Source organism: Peromyscus californicus, unplaced genomic scaffold (genome assembly GCF_007827085.1).
Source record: "Peromyscus californicus insignis strain IS unplaced genomic scaffold, ASM782708v3 Scaffold_22__1_contigs__length_63687245, whole genome shotgun sequence".
Taxonomy (NCBI): Eukaryota; Metazoa; Chordata; class Mammalia; order Rodentia; family Cricetidae; genus Peromyscus; species Peromyscus californicus.
Window position 1 is genome coordinate 1,835,590 of NW_026294525.1, and position 20,016 is coordinate 1,855,605.

The window sequence follows — 20,016 nt, forward strand, 5'->3', positions numbered from 1 at the left end:
CCATCAGCCCAGTCAGCATACTGCCAGACAGTAACCCAGCAGAGCTACAAGACAGCAGTCAAGTTAGGATCATCAGACTCCATTGACCAGATTTGGGGCACAGCAAGGTATGTGACATTGCCTTGGATGCTGATGAGGTCCCCTGGAACCCACCACCATGAAGGGAGATGCAGTCCTGGTGTCCTGGTCTGCCCACTCCAGCTCCAGTCTGCAGGACTGGCAATGCAGAAGCTCTTATAGCTGCAATAAAAGATGGACTACAGCAGCTTCAGCTCCCACCTCAGGCAGGGCTCTGGTCCTGGCTGCTGATTCCCCTGTGGCAGAGGCTGCTGCACCTCCACTCCTCTCTCTGGGGCTCGTGGGCCAGGAGCCTCTGGCCTCTGCTCCAGGCTCCACCTCCAGTAGAGTCTGTCCAAATTTCCTGAAAGTGACGCGTTCCAATCTGTTAGACCTGAAGAGGAACTGTATGGGAGCAGTTTTGTTCAAGGTGAAATCAGGAATGCTGGGGCCTCAGTTGTCACCTTGGACAGGATGGTGTGTGCCCAGTCCCTCAGCTGAGGGACTCGAGCACAAAGGGCTGAGCTTCTGGGGTTAACTCAGGCATTTCACTGGGGAAAGGGCAAAGCCTTCACTTTGTACACAGGTGTATGCATTTGCCATGGTACATGTCCATCATGCTCTCCTAGAGCCCATGTGGCTGCCAAGAGAGGAAGCCATTGTCTACTGCAAAGGGTAGCAAAAAGGGAAATCCTCAGAGACCCAAGGGAATAGGGCAGCAGACTTGGCCACCCAGAAGGTAGACCTAGAACTGGTGAAGCCTCTCCAGAACTTGAATTGCCCCAACGCTCAACCTATACACAAACCAAGTGGACAAAAAGTGAAAATGCCAAACAGGATGCCAAACTGTGGTCTTCTCTGGTAGGTACCTCACAGCATTCTTTCCCAGTGTACAAAGGACTCTACTGCTGTGGGATGGTCTGTATGTCAAATGTGTTGCTCTGATTGGTCAATAAATAAAACACTGATTGGCCAGTGGCCAGGCAGGAAGTATAGGTGAGACTAACAGAGAGGAGAATTGAGAGAACAGGAAGGTGGAGGGAGACACTGCCAGCCGCTGCCATGACAAGCAGCATGTGAAGATGCCGGTAAGCCATGAGCCACGTGGCAAAGTATAGATTTATAGAAATGGATTAATTTAAGATGTAAGGACTAGATAGCTAGAAGCCTGAGCCATTAGGCCAAACAGTTTAAATAATATAAGCATCTGTATGTTTATTTTATAAGTGGGCTGTCGGACTGCTGGGGCTTGGCGGGACCCAGAGAGAAAACTCTCCAGCTACACTCTACATATCTGGTTATTTATTTAATACATGAATGAAGACATGATTAGTGGATTAATGGGTGGAAAGTAGCCATATCAGGTGAGGAATTGTGGGCTGAAAGCATGGGCCTGAGTGCATCCCAAGAATGAGATGAACAGCAAAGATCCTGGGGTTCAGCAGACAAGACTTCAGAGTAAGAGCTATAATGAGCAGTAGGGGACATGTCACCTGTCCTGTGCCATACCCTCTGTCTTAGTCACTGTTCTATTGCTGTGAAGAGACACCATGACCAAGGCAAGGTATCTCTTAGAAAAGAAAGCATTTAATTGGGGTTTGCTTACAGTTTCAGAGGTTATCATCATGTTGGAAAGTATGGCCACATACAGGCAGACATGGTGCTGGAGAAGAAACTAAGAGCTCTACATCTGGGTCTGCAGGCAGCAGGAAGAGGGGACACTGGACCTGGTTTGAGTTTTGGAAACTGAAAGCCCACTCCCCAGTGACATACTTCTTCCAACAAGGGCACATCTTCTCCAACAAGGCCACACCTCCTAATCCCTCTCAAATAGAGCCAGTCCCTAAAGACTAAGCATTCAAATATGTGAGTCTATGGGGGTTGTTCCTATTCATAATGCAAAAATTCATTCAGGCCAACTTCAAAAGTCCCCATAGTTTATTAACAGTCTCAACATTGTTATAAAGTCCAAAGTCTCTTCTGAGACTCATGGCAGCCTCTTAACTGTAATCCCCTGTTTTAAAAAAACAAAACAAGACAAAAAAAAGAAAACAAAAAGGCAGATCACATACTTCCAACATACAATGCATAGAATACACATTACCATTCCAAAATGGAGGAAGGGGAGCATAGTGAGGAAATACTAGACCAAAGACTAAAAACAACAGAGCAAACTACAAATTCTGCATCTCCTTGTCTGATGTCAAAGTACTCTTTGGATCTCCAACTCCTTTCAGCTTTGCTGACTGCAGCACACTTCTCTCTCTTGGGCTGATTCCACACCCTGTTAGTACCTCTTCTTGGCAGGTATCCCACGACTCTGGCATCTCCAACATCTTAGAGTCTCCAACACAATCCAGGCTTCACCTTCACAGCTTCACACGATGGCCCCCCTGGGCCTCCATCCAGGAACACTCTTGACACATGCCTGACCTCAGTGGCTTTTCTTAGATGAGGAAGGAGATTCCATAACCCCTTTCTTGTATCCTTGACTCTAAAGCAAGAACCACATGGTCAAAGTTGCCAAGTTATTCTGCTTGATGGGACTGAAACCTGGACCCCTCATTCAATTATTTGTGCATTGGCCTTCTGTTTTCTATGGTTTCCTTCACTACTTAAGCTTTTCTTTAATTCCTTCCACAAATTGGAAGCTTAGCTGGGTGAAATTCTGCTCTGAGGTCACCTTTACATTTAGCATCAGGCTTGTCTTTAATCTGTTTATCTCCTTGAATACAGGACTTAGCTCTATTACACTTCCTGGTGCTCCTATTCTCCTCAAACTATACAACTTATATTTTTCCTTGCTCAGCTTTCTCCTTTTCAGTATAGATCTTCATAAGAGTGACCACTAGTAACCATATGACAGAGTCAATACTAAGCTGTCTTGAAATCTCCTCTGCCAATGCTATTAATCCAAAACTCTTCAATTTACCCTCAGGCAGATATTTTGGGCAAGGGCAGAAAGCACATTCTTCACCAAAATATCACGAGAATGGTCTCTAGGCCACTTACTAATATTCCTCTCCTCTGAAAACTCCTGAGCTGGGCTGTCATTATTTACATTGCTCTAAGCACCACTGTCTTCCATGCTCCTTCTAGTATGGCCCATTAAGCCCTGCTGAAAGCATTCAACTGTTTTCCTAATCCAAAGTTCCAAAGTGCACATTCTGCCAACAAGCAGCACCATCAGGCCTGTCACAGCAATACTCCACCCTCTGGTACCAATTTCTGTCTTAGTGTTCTGTTGTTGTGAAGAGACACCATGATCATGGCAATTCTTATAAAAGAAAGCATTTCCTTGGGGCTTACTTACAGTTTCAGAGGTTTAGTCCATTATCATCATGGCAGGAAGTACAGTCTTACTCAGGCAGACATGGTGCTGGAGAAGTGGCTGAGAGTTCTACACCCAGATCTGCAAGCATCAGGAAGAGAGACACTGGCTCTGGCTTGAGCTTTTGAAACCTCAAAGCTCATCTCTAGTGACACATTTCCTCCAGCAAGGCCACAGCTCCTAATCCTTTTAAATAGTGCCATTTCCTTATAACTAAGCATTCAAATATATGAGCCTATGGGGGCATTCTTATTCAAATTACTACACCCTCCAACAGTGCATGTGTCCTCTGTATGGGCAGCTGAGGTCTACTTTCTATAGGAAGCTTGGTAGGAAGGGAAGGAATAAGGCCTCAGGCTGTACCCCAAAAGTCAGGAAGCTGACAGATACTGCAAGTGTAAGCCAGGGGTCTGTGGTTTGTGGTTTTGATTGACACTCAGTAGATGTTCTGATTCTACTGGAAGAAGAGGCCATAACTGAAGCTGGACTCCAATGGAGAGCTTAGGGGTACACATGGAGAGGTGCCTCAAGACAGGTAAGTAGGATGAAATGCTTCCAAACAAATCCAAGATATATTACATTCACACCCTCTGGGTTCACACCCTCCACTAGTATCCTTGCCTTCCTGTCTTTCCCAAAGTGCAAAAGCAAAGCAGCTACAATGGTCTAGGGCTAGCATAGGGCTGGGGATGTTGCCCAGGTTTACAACTCTAGATTGGAGGGTCCCATGAGTTCCAAGGCTAGCTCCATTGTCCTGGACACTATAGTCTACCTTGTCCCCTCTGAGGTTTCCATCACTCCTTTGTGGGTGATACACCCTTACTGTCATAAACAGACTAGAAGGTCAGTGTAGCCAGTATAGTCAACAGTCAAGAAGGAGGGTTGAAATAAGGCCTGGGCCAACTGAACCTAGCACCAAGCTGAATGGCAGCCCAAGGCTCCTTCAAGAAATGGGAAAGGGCTGCAAGACTTTCTCCAGAACCTGGATCCCTTTATTCCTGGAGGGCAGTGGTGACTGACCCACCACTGTGGTGCTTGTGGGCACAATGTGGTAGATTCACATGTTGGAAAGTCTGCTCTGTGCACATGATCTCTTACAGTTTTCATAGCACTCTTTTGAGATAAGTTTGCAATTTATTACCCTTTAAACTAAGTTAAGGGACCCTGAAACTCATTCTTTCATGCCTTGCTTTTAGATGGCTGCACTAGACGTTCATTGCTGTCCATGATAGTAAACACAAGTGCTCTGAGCAGGAATGCATGGCTTCCCACATCAGGAAGAACTCTACTCACAGGCCCTCTATCTGGAAGGGACAAGATCATGGCTACACAGATGCACAGTAGGTCTTGCCTGGAACTGATAAGTGACCTGCACTCACCTCACCTTCGACCCAGCAAGTGTCCCCGAGGAGGAATTTTACCCACATGGTGATCAACAGCAGTTTAATGACATCAAAGACACAGCCAGAGACCCAGCAGCTCAAATCACAATTCTGAGCTGGAGCCTGGCCTTTGTCAAGCAAGTGGGTCTTACTGTTTTCTTTCTCCCTTTCTTTCTCTCTCTCTTTCTTTTTTTTTTTTTCCCCGAGACAGGGTTTCTCTGTGTAGTTTTGGTACCTGTCCTGGATCTCACTCTGTAGACCAGGCTGGCCTCGAACTCACAGAGATCTACCTGGTTCTGCTTCCTGAGTGCTGGGATTAAAGGTGTGCGACACCACTGCCCGGCAGTCTTACTGTTTTCTAAACTAGTCCACCAGAGAGAGTTAAACCAAAATGGATTCTACCAGACTCAGAGTTCCTATGTCAGTCTGCACACCACTAAACTAATATAAAGCCACTGAAGTACATAAATGTGTGTCATCAGACATCAGCAACTACAGTGAGTCCTTGCTGTGTGTTATTCCATGAATTTTCTTTCTTGTATTTATGGCTCTACGAGGGAACCAATGGGTGGATTGTGTGGCACTATAGGTTCTGTTTTGTGTTGTTACTCAGGATCAGCTGGTAGCGGCTTTGGGACCTTTTTTGTGTGGTTTCCATCTAGTAAGTAGACTGGAAAAGTGAAGCTGCCATAGCAAGATGCCATAGCTGGACAGCTGAAACAACAGGAATTCATCCTCTCCCAGACACAGAGGCTGGAGGTCTAAAATGAGAGTTTCATCATAGTCTGATCTAGCTGAAGTTCCCTCTGAGCTGCTTTTATGTTCTCTTGGTCCCTTCTTGCTGTATGCTTATGGAAAGAGAGGTCACTTTCCCATCTACCAGACACTAATCTTGGGCTGGTTCACAGACAGGGGACCCTACAGGCCTTTGTCTCAGGTCAGGAGGGTGAAGAAGCAGCCGGCCATTTTGGAAGTTCACCTTCTTTATTACATAGTTATGGTCCCTCTCCCCATCTGCCTATCAGAGAACCTGACTCCTGGCCTATTAGCATTGCTCATAGGATGTGGGCTCCAGGCCTTGGTAACTTGAGAGTTATCTGAAAGCTTCTTGTTCGAGAAAAATCATTTAAAAGGCAGGGCAGAAGTTTTCACAACCAAGCCAAAGAGTTGTAGATGGAACAAAGACAGAGTTACTTGGAATGACTACTTTAAAATAGCATTCCACATTAGTAGGAATAACTAGCAATACATCATTTGAAAAGTTTCAGGTAAATTATTTGATGACAGTGAATAAACCACAGGATTCAGTCTGTCGTGAATCAGATCATTTACTCAGTGAGAAAAGTTGTCAGAGGGAGCAGTGACAGATCCCGGGAGCCAGGTACCTGCTGCTGGCCTCTGGACCATTTCAGGGATTAGTCACTGAATACACTTTCATCTCACAGCTGCTTACGAAAACAGCTGCCCTACCTGCTTGCTTTTTTTTTTTTTTTTTTAAACAAATACAACTCAGTGAGAAAAGTTCAGGAAAATTGGTTGTCTGAGGAAATCCATGCTCTCCACCCCAGCCCCTGAATTAAGTTTTTCACACTGTGACTTCCTACTACATCCTTCTCTCTACTCATTGTCCTTGCTTTCTCTGTTAAGGAAGCTCTGCATCCCAGCCCCAGCTGCAGGCTCTGCTAGGGCTGCGGCTGGGAAGAGATGAAGTGAGGAGCACTGTGGGACCAGGGCGTGTGGGATACAGGATTCCTGGAAATCAGCCCTCCCCAAACCATCTTCTAAGGTGGGAAGGAGCTCATATATTTCATCTTGTTACCCACCTGCTGGCGGCTATCCAGCCCTTCTCCCTTCCTTACCTCTTTTCCCGGCTGTCTCAGCCATACAACTCTCCACACCTGGGCATTTGTGAGTTCCTTAAGACCGTGTGAGAGCAGGGCTCGCTTTTGATCTCGTCCACAGGGCCATCTGTAAGCAGAGGGGAAGGAAGGAGGTGGTGCATCTCATCTTCTCAGGCAAGTGTGAATGGTTTAATTTTATCAAGCCCTTGAATTCACAAAGGAGCTTGAAGTTCAGGTGGGTCCCTGGGACTGCTCTTGGAAGAGCTGGGCAGGGAAATCTATGAGCTCTGTCCAGGAGAGGTCAGGCATGAGCAAGAGCTCTTGAGATGCTTCAAAATGCACTGCTTCCTGCAGAAATGTCTCACTCCTGCAGGCTTGCTTTAGATTCCCCTGCAAATGTCTGAGAACTTTCAGTGTTTATTATCACTTCATACCCCTATTTGGCAGGCCTGGGAAGACAGAATTCTGGCTTTCTTTGAAGCACACAAACCAGACAGTGGGTTGTTGGACATCTCACTGGGACTGAGTATCCTGGAAGCCAGGGAAGGCTCTTCTGACCCATGTGGCTGTTGCTGGTCTTAGTCCTTCTGCAGATGACATTTGAAGTACAAGGGTGGCGGGGTGGAGGGGGGTGGTGGGGTGGAGGAGGTGGTGGGGGTGGTGGGGATGGAGGGTGGAGGGGGTGGTGGGGGTGGCAGGGTGGGCAGTGGAGGGGGGTGGAGAATGAATCCTGCTTCCTGTATCAAGAAGTGTGTTCTATCAGAGCAATACAGTGTCTGCAAAGAACATTTCAGGCAAGCACTTGCTCCATGGGCTCATCTTAATACCACTCCCCTATGTTTATCCCCCCACAAAACAACTCCCAAATAGCTCTGCCCATTACAAATGCAGGCCTCTCTCTGGGCAATGTGCTCTCTGGTCTGTCTGAAGAGTGGGAACTCTAACACATGTAGCCTTCTAGCCCTGCCTATCACACCCTACTGGGTTATTGTCAGTGAAGACCTCAAGCAACTATAAGCTCCTGGAAGAAGTCCTAAGACTAGGCAGTGCATGCTCTCTATTTAGATTGAAAGGCCATGAGGTATATCCAGGACACAGATCCTACACAGCCCTTCACACTTACAACAGATATTTCCTTTAAAATCTACATGCTCCCATCTCAAGGGTAACTTTGGCTCTATAATAGACACAGGCCCCAAGTCACCACTGCTTAAGAAGGTCTAGCAGATCCAGAATTTACTTCAACATGAGACGATGGAAAGAAGGCCTTGCCTTCCAGATCCGAGAGGCCGCTTGCCTGCCAACTTCCTCTGCCTGTGGACACCCAGCCGACCTTGGGCTGCCGACCAAGCATCACACTTGGCCCAAGCCTTCATCAGTTTTTACTAGAGCCACAAAAATCTTCCTTAAAAGGGTCCCAGGTACCTCCTACTCCCCAAATCTACATTACTGCCTGGTCCAGGGTGGCAAGGCCCTGATAGAATCAGATTCCTTCTCTCCAGTCCCACCAACCCTCAATTAAGCCCCTGGAAGTTGTTGCCCTCCATTAGAATTATGAAAGAATCGGTCTGCTATTAATGTTCAAATTACTTAGGTTTTGGTGGATACTGGATCCAAAAAGCACTTGGAGCAATTGGCAGCTGTGGATGAATGCGGGGATAAAACAGTAAAGGTAAAAATGAACAAGCTTGTCTTATGGGTGGACATTTCTCCCACCATGAAGTATACAGTGTTCATTTTTCCATTGCAAAAGAGAATTCTGGGAGTGAATGCATTGCTAGAGTACACCCTGAATGTTTTTGAGGGGAGTTTTTTTCTTCCAGAGGGCTTGAACTGTAAAGGTAGTGGTTGAACAAGATGGTAGCCTGTAAAATCTCCTGCCCTGAGTAGGGTGGTAAGTATCAAACAGTAGAGACTGCCTGGAAGATGTGATCAAATCATTGAAGAGCTAGAAAAGGTAGAGATCATTTGCCCAGGCAAAGGCCCTTTCAAAATCCTAGTATGGTTTGTGAAGAAGCCAAGCTCTTGGAGAATAATCATGGATTACAGAGAGCTCAATAGGGTAGTTCTACCATCCACTGCACTGTGCCTGATATTGTTCTTTTGACTGAACCACAGCTCCAAGTAATGGAGAGGGGGCATCTTTCCATGCTTGACTAGACTCTGATAGCACATTTTTCTTTAGTATTCCCTGAGCTGCTGTATATCAAGACCAATTTTCATTCACTTGAAATAGCCAATAATGGATCTTCAGAGTGCTACCCTACAGTTACCTTCACTGTCCCACTATTTGTCAGAGGATAGTGGCCTGAGATCTTGCTTCATTTCCTTATAACCCTCTGTGGAAAGGTTTCATTGCATAGGTAACATAATATTAACCGCTGCATGGTTTTATAGATATAAAAAGCATCTAAAAGACACACAAGTATACCAAAAGGAATAGGGATGGGAGATCAGTCCACACAAGTTTCAAGAGCCAAACACAGCTGTAAAATTCTTGGGAGTTTTATGGTCTGGTAAAACATGTATGACACTTGACAAAGTTACTGAAAATATTCTACAACAGACTATGCCCATAAATATAAAAGAGCTTCAGATACTTCTGGGGATCCTGAGGTATTTAGTGGGTGGATTTTCATACTACAACCTGCCAATCCTCTGTAAAACTCGATAAACAGGGATGCCATGTAGGATTGAAATAAAAGGTAAGAGGCTTTAGAGCAGGTTAAGATCCTGATATAACAGGCTAAATGGTCATGTGCCCCATTGTGCCAAGGTTCCTTAGTGTTAGAAGTCACAAGGAACTCAGGTGACTGACGACACCCCAGGCTATGGCAGAAACACTCAGAGCAAACAGCTCTAATAGGATTTTTGTCTAAGTCACGGCAAAAGGAAGAACCTCAGTGTACAGTGCAATATCATCGTTTTGTTATGATTACATTTATTTTGGGTGGTAAAATGGCTGAGTACAGGTAAGACACATGACACTAAGCCTGATAATTTAAATTCAATTTCCAGAATTTAGATGAGGAAGGAGAGAGACAACTCTCAAAAGTTGTCCCTCACCTCCACATGCACACTGTGATATGCAAGAAATATACACATGCACGCGCGCACGCGCGCACACACACACACACACACACACACACACACACAAATGTAAAAGCAATAAAAAAATCTTTAAAAGGAAAATAATTTCTAAATTTTCTAAGAAAAATTGTCACCAAATAGGGAAAAGAAATATTCAGTTATAAAAATGAGATGTTTTAGTAAAAAAGGTTAAAGAGAATGCTTTTATATTTAGAAAGAAGATTTTAGATGACAATTTTGTCCTAAAATGGGAATAAAAAGAAATGAGGATGCTGGGTGGCAGTGTCATGTGCCTTTAGTCCCAGCACTAGGGAGGCAGAGCCAGGCAGATCTCTGTGAGTTCGAGGCCAGCCTGGTCTACAGAGCAAGATCCAGGACAGGCACCAAAACTACACAGAGAAACCCTGAAAGCTTAAGCATGTTACAGAAGAGCTACATAAATAACAACAAAAAAAGAGAGTTATGAAAGATAAAACTTAGGAAAGATGGTATGCACATGACTGTGATCACTATAATGAAGGATTATTGTTTCATGGAGCTTGTTTTGAGATTCTTTTCTGCAGTGAAGCATTGGGTCTAGTTTTATCTGAGTCTAAGTTCCTGAGAGATTAACAGAACTCTGCAGGCTGCTGTGGGCAACACCGTGGAGCGCAACCTCCACGCTTGCTACCACGGCCACTTGCATTAAGAAGAAAAAACTTCTCTGGTGGCCTTCAAATCAAGGATGGTGTGTGTTGTTTGACAGAGCCAGATATCAGGGTGAAAGCTGAAAGATCAGAGAAGCAGAGCAGCCAGACACTAGTTCTTACCTCTGCGAAATCTTCAGCCTCAAGAGAGTGAGTTCCTGTTTTCTCACACCTTATATACCTTTCTCTGCCCAGACATCACTTCCTGGGATTAAAGGCATGCTGTACTTCCCAGTACTGGAATTAAAGGCATGTGCCACCACTGCCTGGCTCTGTTTCCAGTGTGGCCTTGAACTCACAGAGCTCCAGAAGGATCTCTGCCTTCCGAGTGATAGGATTAAGGGTGTGTGCCACCACTGCCTGACCTCTATGTCTAATAGTAGCTGGCTCTGTCCTTTGATTCCCCAGACAAGTTTATTAGGGTACACAATGTATCACCACATTATGGGATAAGGACAATGTCCCAGCTGTGTCTGTGTAGATCCTGTCTCTGTACGCTTGCCACAGCCAGCAGTTTTGGCTTGCTCACAGCCACTAATAGGGAACATTACTTCCTGGCCCTGAAGGTCTTCACCCAACCTGCTTCTTTTCTGAAAAACACTTGAGAAATGACTGATACCCATAGTATACAGACCCAGTTACATGCCTAATCTGGGCCCTGGCTACTGTCCTGCACTCATGTCTACCATGAGTGCTTCTGATAGCAGGAAGAAGCATCATTATTGGGAAATGAGAATTTCAAAAGGATAAGACAGAAAAGGCTGGAGGGGAGAGAGGGGTAAAGATGGTCGGGTTAGAGGGGACCTCTGCTCCTAAAGGCCAGCCACAGGCTCTGGGAAGGACAGGACCAGCAAAACACCCACCAATGTCCAGCTAAGTCTGAATTTTAGATAAGCAACAAAAAAATTTTTAGGGCAAATATGTTTCAGATACTGTATTTAGATATGTACATTGAAGATTTTTTTCTTTAACTAAACTTCAAATTTTAACTGCTAGGCACCATACTTGTTTTTTGTTTGGTTGGTTTTTTGCTTTTTATTTACACTGCTGAATTCCTAGTGGGTGGGTATGGCACAATGGGTACAGTGAGGACCCAACCCACAGGTGACATTGGGGGGGATATAGTGGGTGCACCCTATGTGATTTCAGGGTACTGTGTGGGACTCTCATTCTTGGAAGCTTTTTACAGTATTCTTAGTGGATCCCATGACAATTATTTCTAAGTTTTGCTTCTGAGGAGGGGTCACGACCTTCAGAAGAAGCTCCTGGGTTCAGGCAATATGAGGATGAGTTAGAAAGCAATAATGCAGCTGTGTGTGCCAAGATGGACCCTGAGCCAGGTAGGAGGGAGGGCCAGTGCAGCAATTCTGACTGCTGCAGCCCCTGGAGAGACACAGACCTGAAGTTAGGGTTCTGGAGGAGACAGATTGAGCTACCTTTATCTACCACATAAGAATGATAGTTCTGGAACAGGATGTCACTAGTCTTCTTCTATTCCTGAGTTTTTAGAAGCAAATGAGGCATCAACAGACAGAGAAACGCTGAGCACAGAGCAGAATGGCAGGAACCACAGATTTCTGCTTGCCACGTTGTGCTGTCTCAAGCCTGCACAGAAAAGCTGGGCTATCAACTATACTGAGTGAGGCTCAGCAGGGAGGGAATTTATCACAGCAGATCCTTCTACCACACTGATGCTGGGGTACTTGGATGGGTAGATTAGGGGCCTCTCCTGAGCTTTTCGCTTAACTCGGAATCCCTAGGCTCCAACAGGAACTGCTATCCTCCACCCAGCCTGGGCCAGAACCCAGGAGAGCAGGATACATTAGGAGTGGACCCTTTATAGCCCAAATTTAAGGACAAACATACCTGACTTTCCTGAAGCCTGCAACTCTCATTCCCCTATGAGCACTTTGTGCATGGCACAACTATATCTTGGTCCCTGTACTTCAGTGCTTTGCTTCAAACAGGACCAAGAACCTGGAGACTAAATATGTTAGTGGATGTTGGTCTTTCCTATATGAAGATGGACTCGAACTCAGGGTCATCTCTCAAGAGTGAAGTGTGACACTCAGAGTTGGAGATGCTAACGGATGCTAGTTCTCCACTAATATGAGATATATTACTGAAGGACTGAGATGCTGCATCCTGTTATACAGTAGGACCAGACAGTACTAGTGATGAGACCCTGTTTAGAATGTGGGCAGACAGCATTGCTACTACATGCCCAGCCCCTGAGCAAACTGGTTCATTGGCTGACCCTCCGACGGGGCTGTGCTAATTAGTGACAGGGCAGCATGAGCAAGAAAGCAACCCACAGTGGGGCTTTGAGCCCATGTGGTTCGAGGTAGATCCACTTCCACTTCAGACATTTGGCAACTGGGGGACACAAGACTGGCTCCCGTGCTTGCAAGAAATGTGAGGCTTAGATGTTAGGCCTCCCACAGACAGCCAAGCCTGACATAGTCCATCTCCTGGTGGCTTTTTGGGGAAGGGGGTAGGGCAGAGGATGGACAGAGTGGCCAGTGTTCTGGAGCTTCTCCTGTCTCTGAGAGACACAAGTGCTGCCTTCCCAGGAACAATGTGCACCTACCATGTCTGCAAGGGAAATGTCTGTCTTCTTTTGCTGTGGTCTAAAACCTGATCAAATATTTTTTATGCCATGTTCACAAAACTCAGATAGTTCTGGGAAGTTCTTTGTTCTGCACGTTTCAAAGGGGATGTCCACAGAATGCTCAGACTGCATAAAAATATGGGATTCAGGAGAATCTGCTGCTCCCCATGAAAAAGCTGTTCTTAGTTCCACAGACACCATCATAGGTGCTGAGAACAGGTTTAATGAGACTTACCCTATCCCTTCCCAGGCAGGTTGGCAGGACCCCACATTGTTGAGAAAGATGCGTGAAGGGGGAGTGTTGAAGTGGTCATGTTGCACTCTGAAGCCATGTGTGGGACAGTGAGAGGCTCTCTGGTGACCAGCCCTTGGCTCATCACATCCACACATGCACATGCACATGCACACTGACTCTCTCCCTCCCTCTCCCTCTCCCCCTCATTCTCTTTCTCCCTCTCTCCAGAAAGACCTTATGGCCATTCACTGACTTCCACCTGTATCACGCTTTAGAGGTGATGAATGACCCTACTCAAAAAGAGCCGGTTTTCCTCCTAGGCTCTGTGTGAATATTTCCCGTGTTTTGTTGGTCTCTGCCATAATTCTACTGTTAACCCTTCCCTACCACAGGAAACCAAGTCTTAGAGAAGCCAAGAAACTTGCTAAAGAGCTGTATTAGAACTTCAGCCAGCCTCTAAACTACCCTAATCTTGGATGCCTTCTGCCTGCTCCCTACTTGGGTCTTGACTCAGAAAAACCTTTGTGTACAGCCTGGGATCTGAAATCCTGAGCCAGAGAGGTAGACAGGGAGAGGAGAACACCGATATTCTTTCCATGTTCTTTTCTAGTACTCTTTGTTGCTACCTGTCTCCACTGTATCCTTAATATTTCAATCTCTGATCTGCCTATAATTAATTTTAATTGAATTCAGACAAGCTTTGTCATATTTTTAGGAAATTATCAGCTCAACACCATTGCAGGAAAATCCTGTAGTACTTTTAATATCTTTTTCATATAATTTGAAAATTCTGTATTTTCAGGTTACTCGTTTGCAAGTAGCATATAGTTTTAAATAGCACTTCAGAGAAAGTTAGTATCTGGGTCTTCAACACTTCCCAGATCTATTCTCAGAGTCTTATTTTTTCAAGATCAATGGGTCTTCCATTCCAGAGCCAGAACACTACGGACTTTTCTATTCTAATTTTATACCCAGCCAATTCTCTCATGTTTTGTCTGGCTACCTCCCTGGAATTATCCAGTTACATAGTAAAATAATCTTCAAAAAACCTGTAGTGGATAGCTGTTCTGTCTATGACCTTGAAGCACCGCCCCTAGAGATGCAGGAGATAACTGCACTACCTGCCTATGACTTTGGGTATGGCCTCTTGGCGACCCTTAAGACAGTGAGTTTTTTCTTAATAAAATCCTTTGCCCTTTAAACAGACTCTGTGGATTTCTCACTATAGTAACCTTCACTTTTTCTCCTTTCTCCTTTGCACTTTCTTCGTCTGTGACTTGTTTTTTTCCCCCACAATGAGCGCACACCAGTGTCTCCTTCACATGACAGCATACACCAGGGGTCCCACAGTACTTCCTCTTCATCAGCAGTAATGGTAATCAAAAGAGAGAATGGGAGGACCCTGAATTTCACCTGCTTGCCAGTGTCTAACTCTAAATGGTCATGCTGCTGTTCTTGTTTGTTCTATTAAATGGTAAATCTACAAGCCTTTATGACAATATATCACCACATCTTCACCCTTAGGCCGCCCAGCTCTCAGCTATGAGATGCAGTTTGCCAAGGTCTTATACAGGATTTTACATGGCTATTGAGACATCAGCATTTAGAGCAACAGTTCTCAACCTTGCCCTGCTTCCACCCTTTAATACTGTTCCTCAGGTTGCGGTGAACCCCAACCATAAAATTATTTTTGTTGTGACTTCATAACTATAATTTTGCTACTTTTATGAACTGTAAATATCTGATATGTAGGATGGCCTTGGGCAACTCCTGTGAAAGGGTCACTTGAATTCAAAGGGGTCATAACCCACAGGTTGAGAAATACTGTTTTAGAAGCTGTCTTTTTACTCTTAGGTAGAAATGCTATGCTAGCTCTGTAAGGAAACTTGAGGCTTTTTGTGTGTGTCAGGAATATCAGGGGTGGAGTCAGAGAAAATAGCAACATGAAAACTGACATTTCTCATTCCTTCTACTGACAGCTTAGAAGCAGGTATTTCTCTATTTATTTTTTAGATACAGGGTCTCATGCAACCCAGGCTGGCCTCAAACTTACTATATAGCCATGGATGACTTTGAAGTTCTTATCCTTGGAGATGGGCCTTTTGTGGACACCTATGGGAATTAAAGTATAAATGAGATGAAGAATGGGTCTCAATCTCAGTTATGATAATGTGTAAGGTAGGAGTTGGTAAAAATTCCAAGTTTGACTTACTTCTCACATCCATTTTGTGCCCAACATGTTTGTTTTTTGGAAGTTGTTTAAAGATCATATTGTAATTTTATTTAAATGATGGTAGTTAGGTTCAAGACTTGCAATGATAAGTGATTGACTAAGGAAGTTGATTGGCATATTATAAAACAAGGTGCTCACAGGCTTAGCAAGGCACTGGACAGACATTTGGCCATGGAAGAGGGAGTACTGAGGACATGAAGGCTGGTGCTAAGGTCAGAAGGAGTCCTCTGGCCTTGGAAGACTAGGAGGTAGGACAGAGGGCAGGCCCCTGCTAAACTGGGGACGGATAGCCTGGTAAGGTGGCCTTTGAGACCCAGACCCAGGCCCTGATTGAGGTCTGGGCACTTTCTAATGCCACAAAAAAAGCTTTTAAAATAGTTGTGATCACCACAGGCATATTGGCCAGGGCATTTTTGGAAGGACTTCAAGAGTGTGAGGGGGATGGTGCCATTCCGATATGACTTTGTCCCAAAAGGAAACTTACAGGGATGTTGGCTCCCTGAGAACATATGGAAGACACTGTTCCTTTGCCAGTGACAAAGAGGCCCCAGGGACCCCAAGCAGAGGTCTTGGACCAGGCTGTAGTCCCAATGTGGGAAGCTGGGCAATTAGACCACAGCTGTCCAGTCTTTCCTTCTGACGGGGGTGCCATCACATTTGCCCATTGTGATGAAGCACTACAGTGTGGTCCCGGTGGTCATAGCTCCCTTTTCAAATGGCCTCCATGTGGTTATGTAAGTTTGCTACCAGACTGTGCAAGGGCAGAAAAAAAAATAGACTTACGACTTAGTGACTCTGAATCCCCAGATTTCTAATAAGAAAAGAACAGAACCCCTCCTGACCCTGGCCTTATGCAAAGGTGACTATCCTATGCTGGGATGGCTGCAGTGTGAATAGGGCAGCTTGTTTAAAAGATGTGGTTCCAATTTCCTGACCCTTGCCAGAAACCTGGAACTCCCCCTGGGACCATGGCAGAGCCGCCTCCACCATCCAAACTAAGCAAGAGATGTTTCTCAGGACTGATTGTTGTTAATAACAGCCTGTTTGTTCCTCCTCACACCAGCTCCAACAGCGTGGGGGAGGACAGATGTCCTATCATGAGTCTGAGCTGGGATGGATGGAAGGCTGAGGCTCCACAGACACCAGCTTTTGAGCTGGAGTCTGTGCTGGAGTCAGGCCCAACAAACCCTGGGAAAGAGAGGCAGATCCCTGCTTTGGATTCACCAGCCGCCCTGCACCCCCAGCTGTGCCTGAGTGGGGACCGGGCAGTGGGTGGGGTGCTGGGGAGAACAAACAGGGATGCCTAGGAAAGCCCTTCCCAGCCCACCCTGGAACCAGCCCCTCCTCCAGCCCGGTCCCCTTTGCCTGGCCTCTTAGCTCACACTTCCCTCCAGTCTGCCCCCTTCCCCTCTGCCTCCCCTAGCCCCATTCCAGAGCACAGATAAAAGTGGAACCTGAGCAGCAAATGTTTGTGGTATTGCGCCAATCGAGGGTCCCATCTCCAAGGTAACGGGCACACTTCACAGCCCTGTGAACAGATGGTCAGTGAGCAACAGGCAGCATATGTTCCCGTGAGCCTTGACACAGGCACAGATGGAGGGTGGGCGGGAGGTGGGCCTGGGACATAACCTGACATTTCCTTCTCTCCCTGCTCATTGGGGTGCATTGTCAGAGGGCACTGACTGAAATTAGCGTTCTGGGGGCTGCTGTGTGGTTACTAACACAGCAGCGCAGCTTCAGTCTTGCCTAACCGAGGCCACGTCGGTAGCCACAGGAGCCACCCAGCCTCATTTAGCAGCTGTTGCCTTGCCTGTCTGTATTTCCAGCTTCCAATTTATGTGGCTGTTTACAGCAGAAACTACACTTTCCTTTGTGACTGGGATCAAGGGAGAAAGAATGGTGTCCTGAGAGGTGGCAAGAACTTAGAAGTTGAAAATGTGTTTTCATGTTTCCTGAGTTCTGGCTGGTGTGACACAGTGATCTCAGTTTCCTGTGGCTCAGATATTCTCTGCGGTGGATCAACCTTCGCAATGGCCAAATGAGATGTCAAATATTGCTCTCCACCATCACGAACGTGGGATTTACTCAAGGGGTCTTGGTGAAGAATCAACAGTACACGCACCTTTACACAGCTGTCTCATACTGGCGGCTGTGCTGTTAATCCCACAAGGATACATCTCTGGGTTCCCACAGCCACCGGCCAGCCAGCTGGCTTTTTGGATACTGGATACTGGGCTGAGTCTCTGTTTATCCAGCAGGGTGGGTGAAGGATTGGGCACGGGCTTTGCAGCCACTAGAGGCTGAGTCCTTTGTCTCTAGGCCCATTACTACAGTGTCTGCTGGTCCCTGGACCCAACGGTGCTCAGTGGGCAGAGTCCCTATGACTTCATTCTGTCCCTGGCCTGGTGTAACACTGACTGGATTCATGAATTCCCTGCTCTTTTGAAACCAATACCTACCTGACTTGTTCTCTGGTGACCCTGGTATATCAGTTAGGGTTACTATTGCTGTGATGAAACACCATGACGGAAAGCAACTTGCGTGGGGGAAGGGTTTATTCGGCACACACATCCTGACTCACAGTCCATTGAGGGAAACCAAGGCAGGACTCAAAGCAGATGGGCACCTGGAGGCAGGAGCTGATGCAGAGGCCAGAGGGGACTGCTGTCCACTGGCTTGTTCCTCCCAGCATGCTCAGCCTGCTTTCTTATAGAACCCAGGACCACCAGCCCAGGGGTTGGCCCCACCCACACCAATCATTAATTACAAGCTTGCCTACAGTCTGACTTTATAGAGGCATTTTTTTCAATCGAGGTTTCCTCCTATCAGATGACTCTAGCTTGTGTCAAGTTGACATATAAAACTGGCCAGGATACACAGGCAATATTCACGGTCTCCTGCCCACCGCAGGAGTGTCAATAGTAGACTGCTGCTTGAGCAGGGCTCTAGCTGATAACTTGTTAATATGCCTTCAGATTTCGGCTCCTCAACACACAGTAGAAAGCCCGCATGAAGAGGCTATCAGGAGGCAGACTGAGAGGCACTCAATAGTTCTTCCCAATGCAGATCATGTGAAAAGAGGGACCAGAGAGACAAGCTTAACTTGGTCACTTGGCAGGGGTGTGTCAGAGATAAGCATGGCAGGAACAAACTTTCTGTGTCAGTTGAGACAGACCCCTACTGCCAGTATTGGGGCCAGAATTCAGGGCCCTGTGCAAGCTAAGTAAGTACTCTGCCACTGAGCACTCTTTCTACTTTTTGAAACATGGTTTCACTAAGTTCCCCAGGGCTGGTCCTGAACTCCCTCCATAGGCCAGACAGTCCTTGAACTTGCAATCCTTCTGCTTCAGCCCCTCACTAATTATATGTGTGTGTGTGTGTGTGTGTGTGTGTGTGTGTGTGTGTGTGCGCGCGTATGTATGGGTTAATGTTTTTGAAGCTTATGGCCCAGGTTGGCCTTTAATTCACAGCAATTCTCCTGTCTCAGACTCCTAAATTGTGATTATAGGCATGAGCCATCACACCTGGCTTTCTTCTTTTTAATGTAGGTTCCATGGCTATACATTTCCTCAGCACTGCTATTACTGCATTTCCTAATTTTCATTCATCTCTGCTTCTGATTGTTTAGTACCATGGGTGTTGCCACATTTTTGTGAAATTTCCAGTTTTCCTTATGTTGCTCGTTTCTATATCATTGTGATTGGAGAAGATACTTTGCACATATATCTTTTGAACCTGTTAAGACTCATTTTATGCTGGAGAGATGGTTCAGTGGTTAAGAGCACTGCCTGCTTTCCCAGAGGACCTAGGTTCAATTCCCAGCACCCACAGGGCTGTTCAAAACTGTAACGCCACTCTCAGGGGATCTGATGCCCTCTTCTGGTCTCTGTGGGTACCAGGCATGCAAGTGGTACACAGACATACAGACATGTAGGTAAAACACAAAAATAAATAAATCTCAGACACTTGAACACTCGTTCCCATTTGGATGCTCTTTGAGAGGCTTAGGAGATGTGGCCTTGCTGACAGAAGTATGTCACTGTCACTGTGGGTGGGCTTTGAGAGCTCAAGGCCTCACCCCACTCCTGGTTGCTCGGCTTGTGCTTACTGTTAAGTACGTGAGCCCTTGGCTTTCAGTTCCGGCTTCCATGCCTCCACTCTGCATCATGGACTCACCCCACTGGAACCATAAGCCTAAACAAACTCTTCTGTGGGTCTCCTTGGTTATGGTGTTTTATTACAGCACCAGAAAAGTAATACAGGGTTTCTATGGGCTCCTTGTTTTCTTTTATTCTTTAATTTTTTAAAAGATTTATTTATTAATTATATATACAGTGTTCGGTCTGCATGTGTCCCTGCAGGCCAGAAGAGGGCACCAGATCTCATTAAAGATGGTTGTGAGCCACCATGTGGTTGCTGGGAATTGAACTCAGGATCTCTGAAAGAGCAGCCAGTGCTCTTAACCATTGAGCCATCTCTTCAGCCCTATTCTTTTAATTTTTTAAGGCTTAATAACTTTCAAATTTGCTCTATGTCTTCTCAAATCCACC

At 46.0% G+C, this 20,016-nt stretch overlaps 1 long non-coding RNA gene across 2 annotated transcripts; it reads right to left on the bottom strand.

Moving 5' to 3' along the window:
* Window positions 1-1,977: 1,977 nt before the first annotated feature.
* Window positions 1,978-19,681, bottom strand: LOC128118239 (uncharacterized). 2 transcript variants are annotated; one of them, XR_008221057.1, is made up of 5 exons: window positions 16,921-19,681; window positions 15,287-15,345; window positions 6,630-6,738; window positions 3,371-3,469; window positions 1,978-2,551 (listed from the first exon to the last, which is right to left on the bottom strand). It is a non-coding gene; the product is annotated as an uncharacterized LOC128118239 (long non-coding RNA). The 2 variants fall into 2 exon arrangements; XR_008221058.1 differs by lacking the exons at window positions 15,287-15,345; window positions 16,921-19,681 and adding an exon at window positions 7,046-7,189.
* Between the last annotated feature and the right edge of the window lie 335 nt (window positions 19,682-20,016).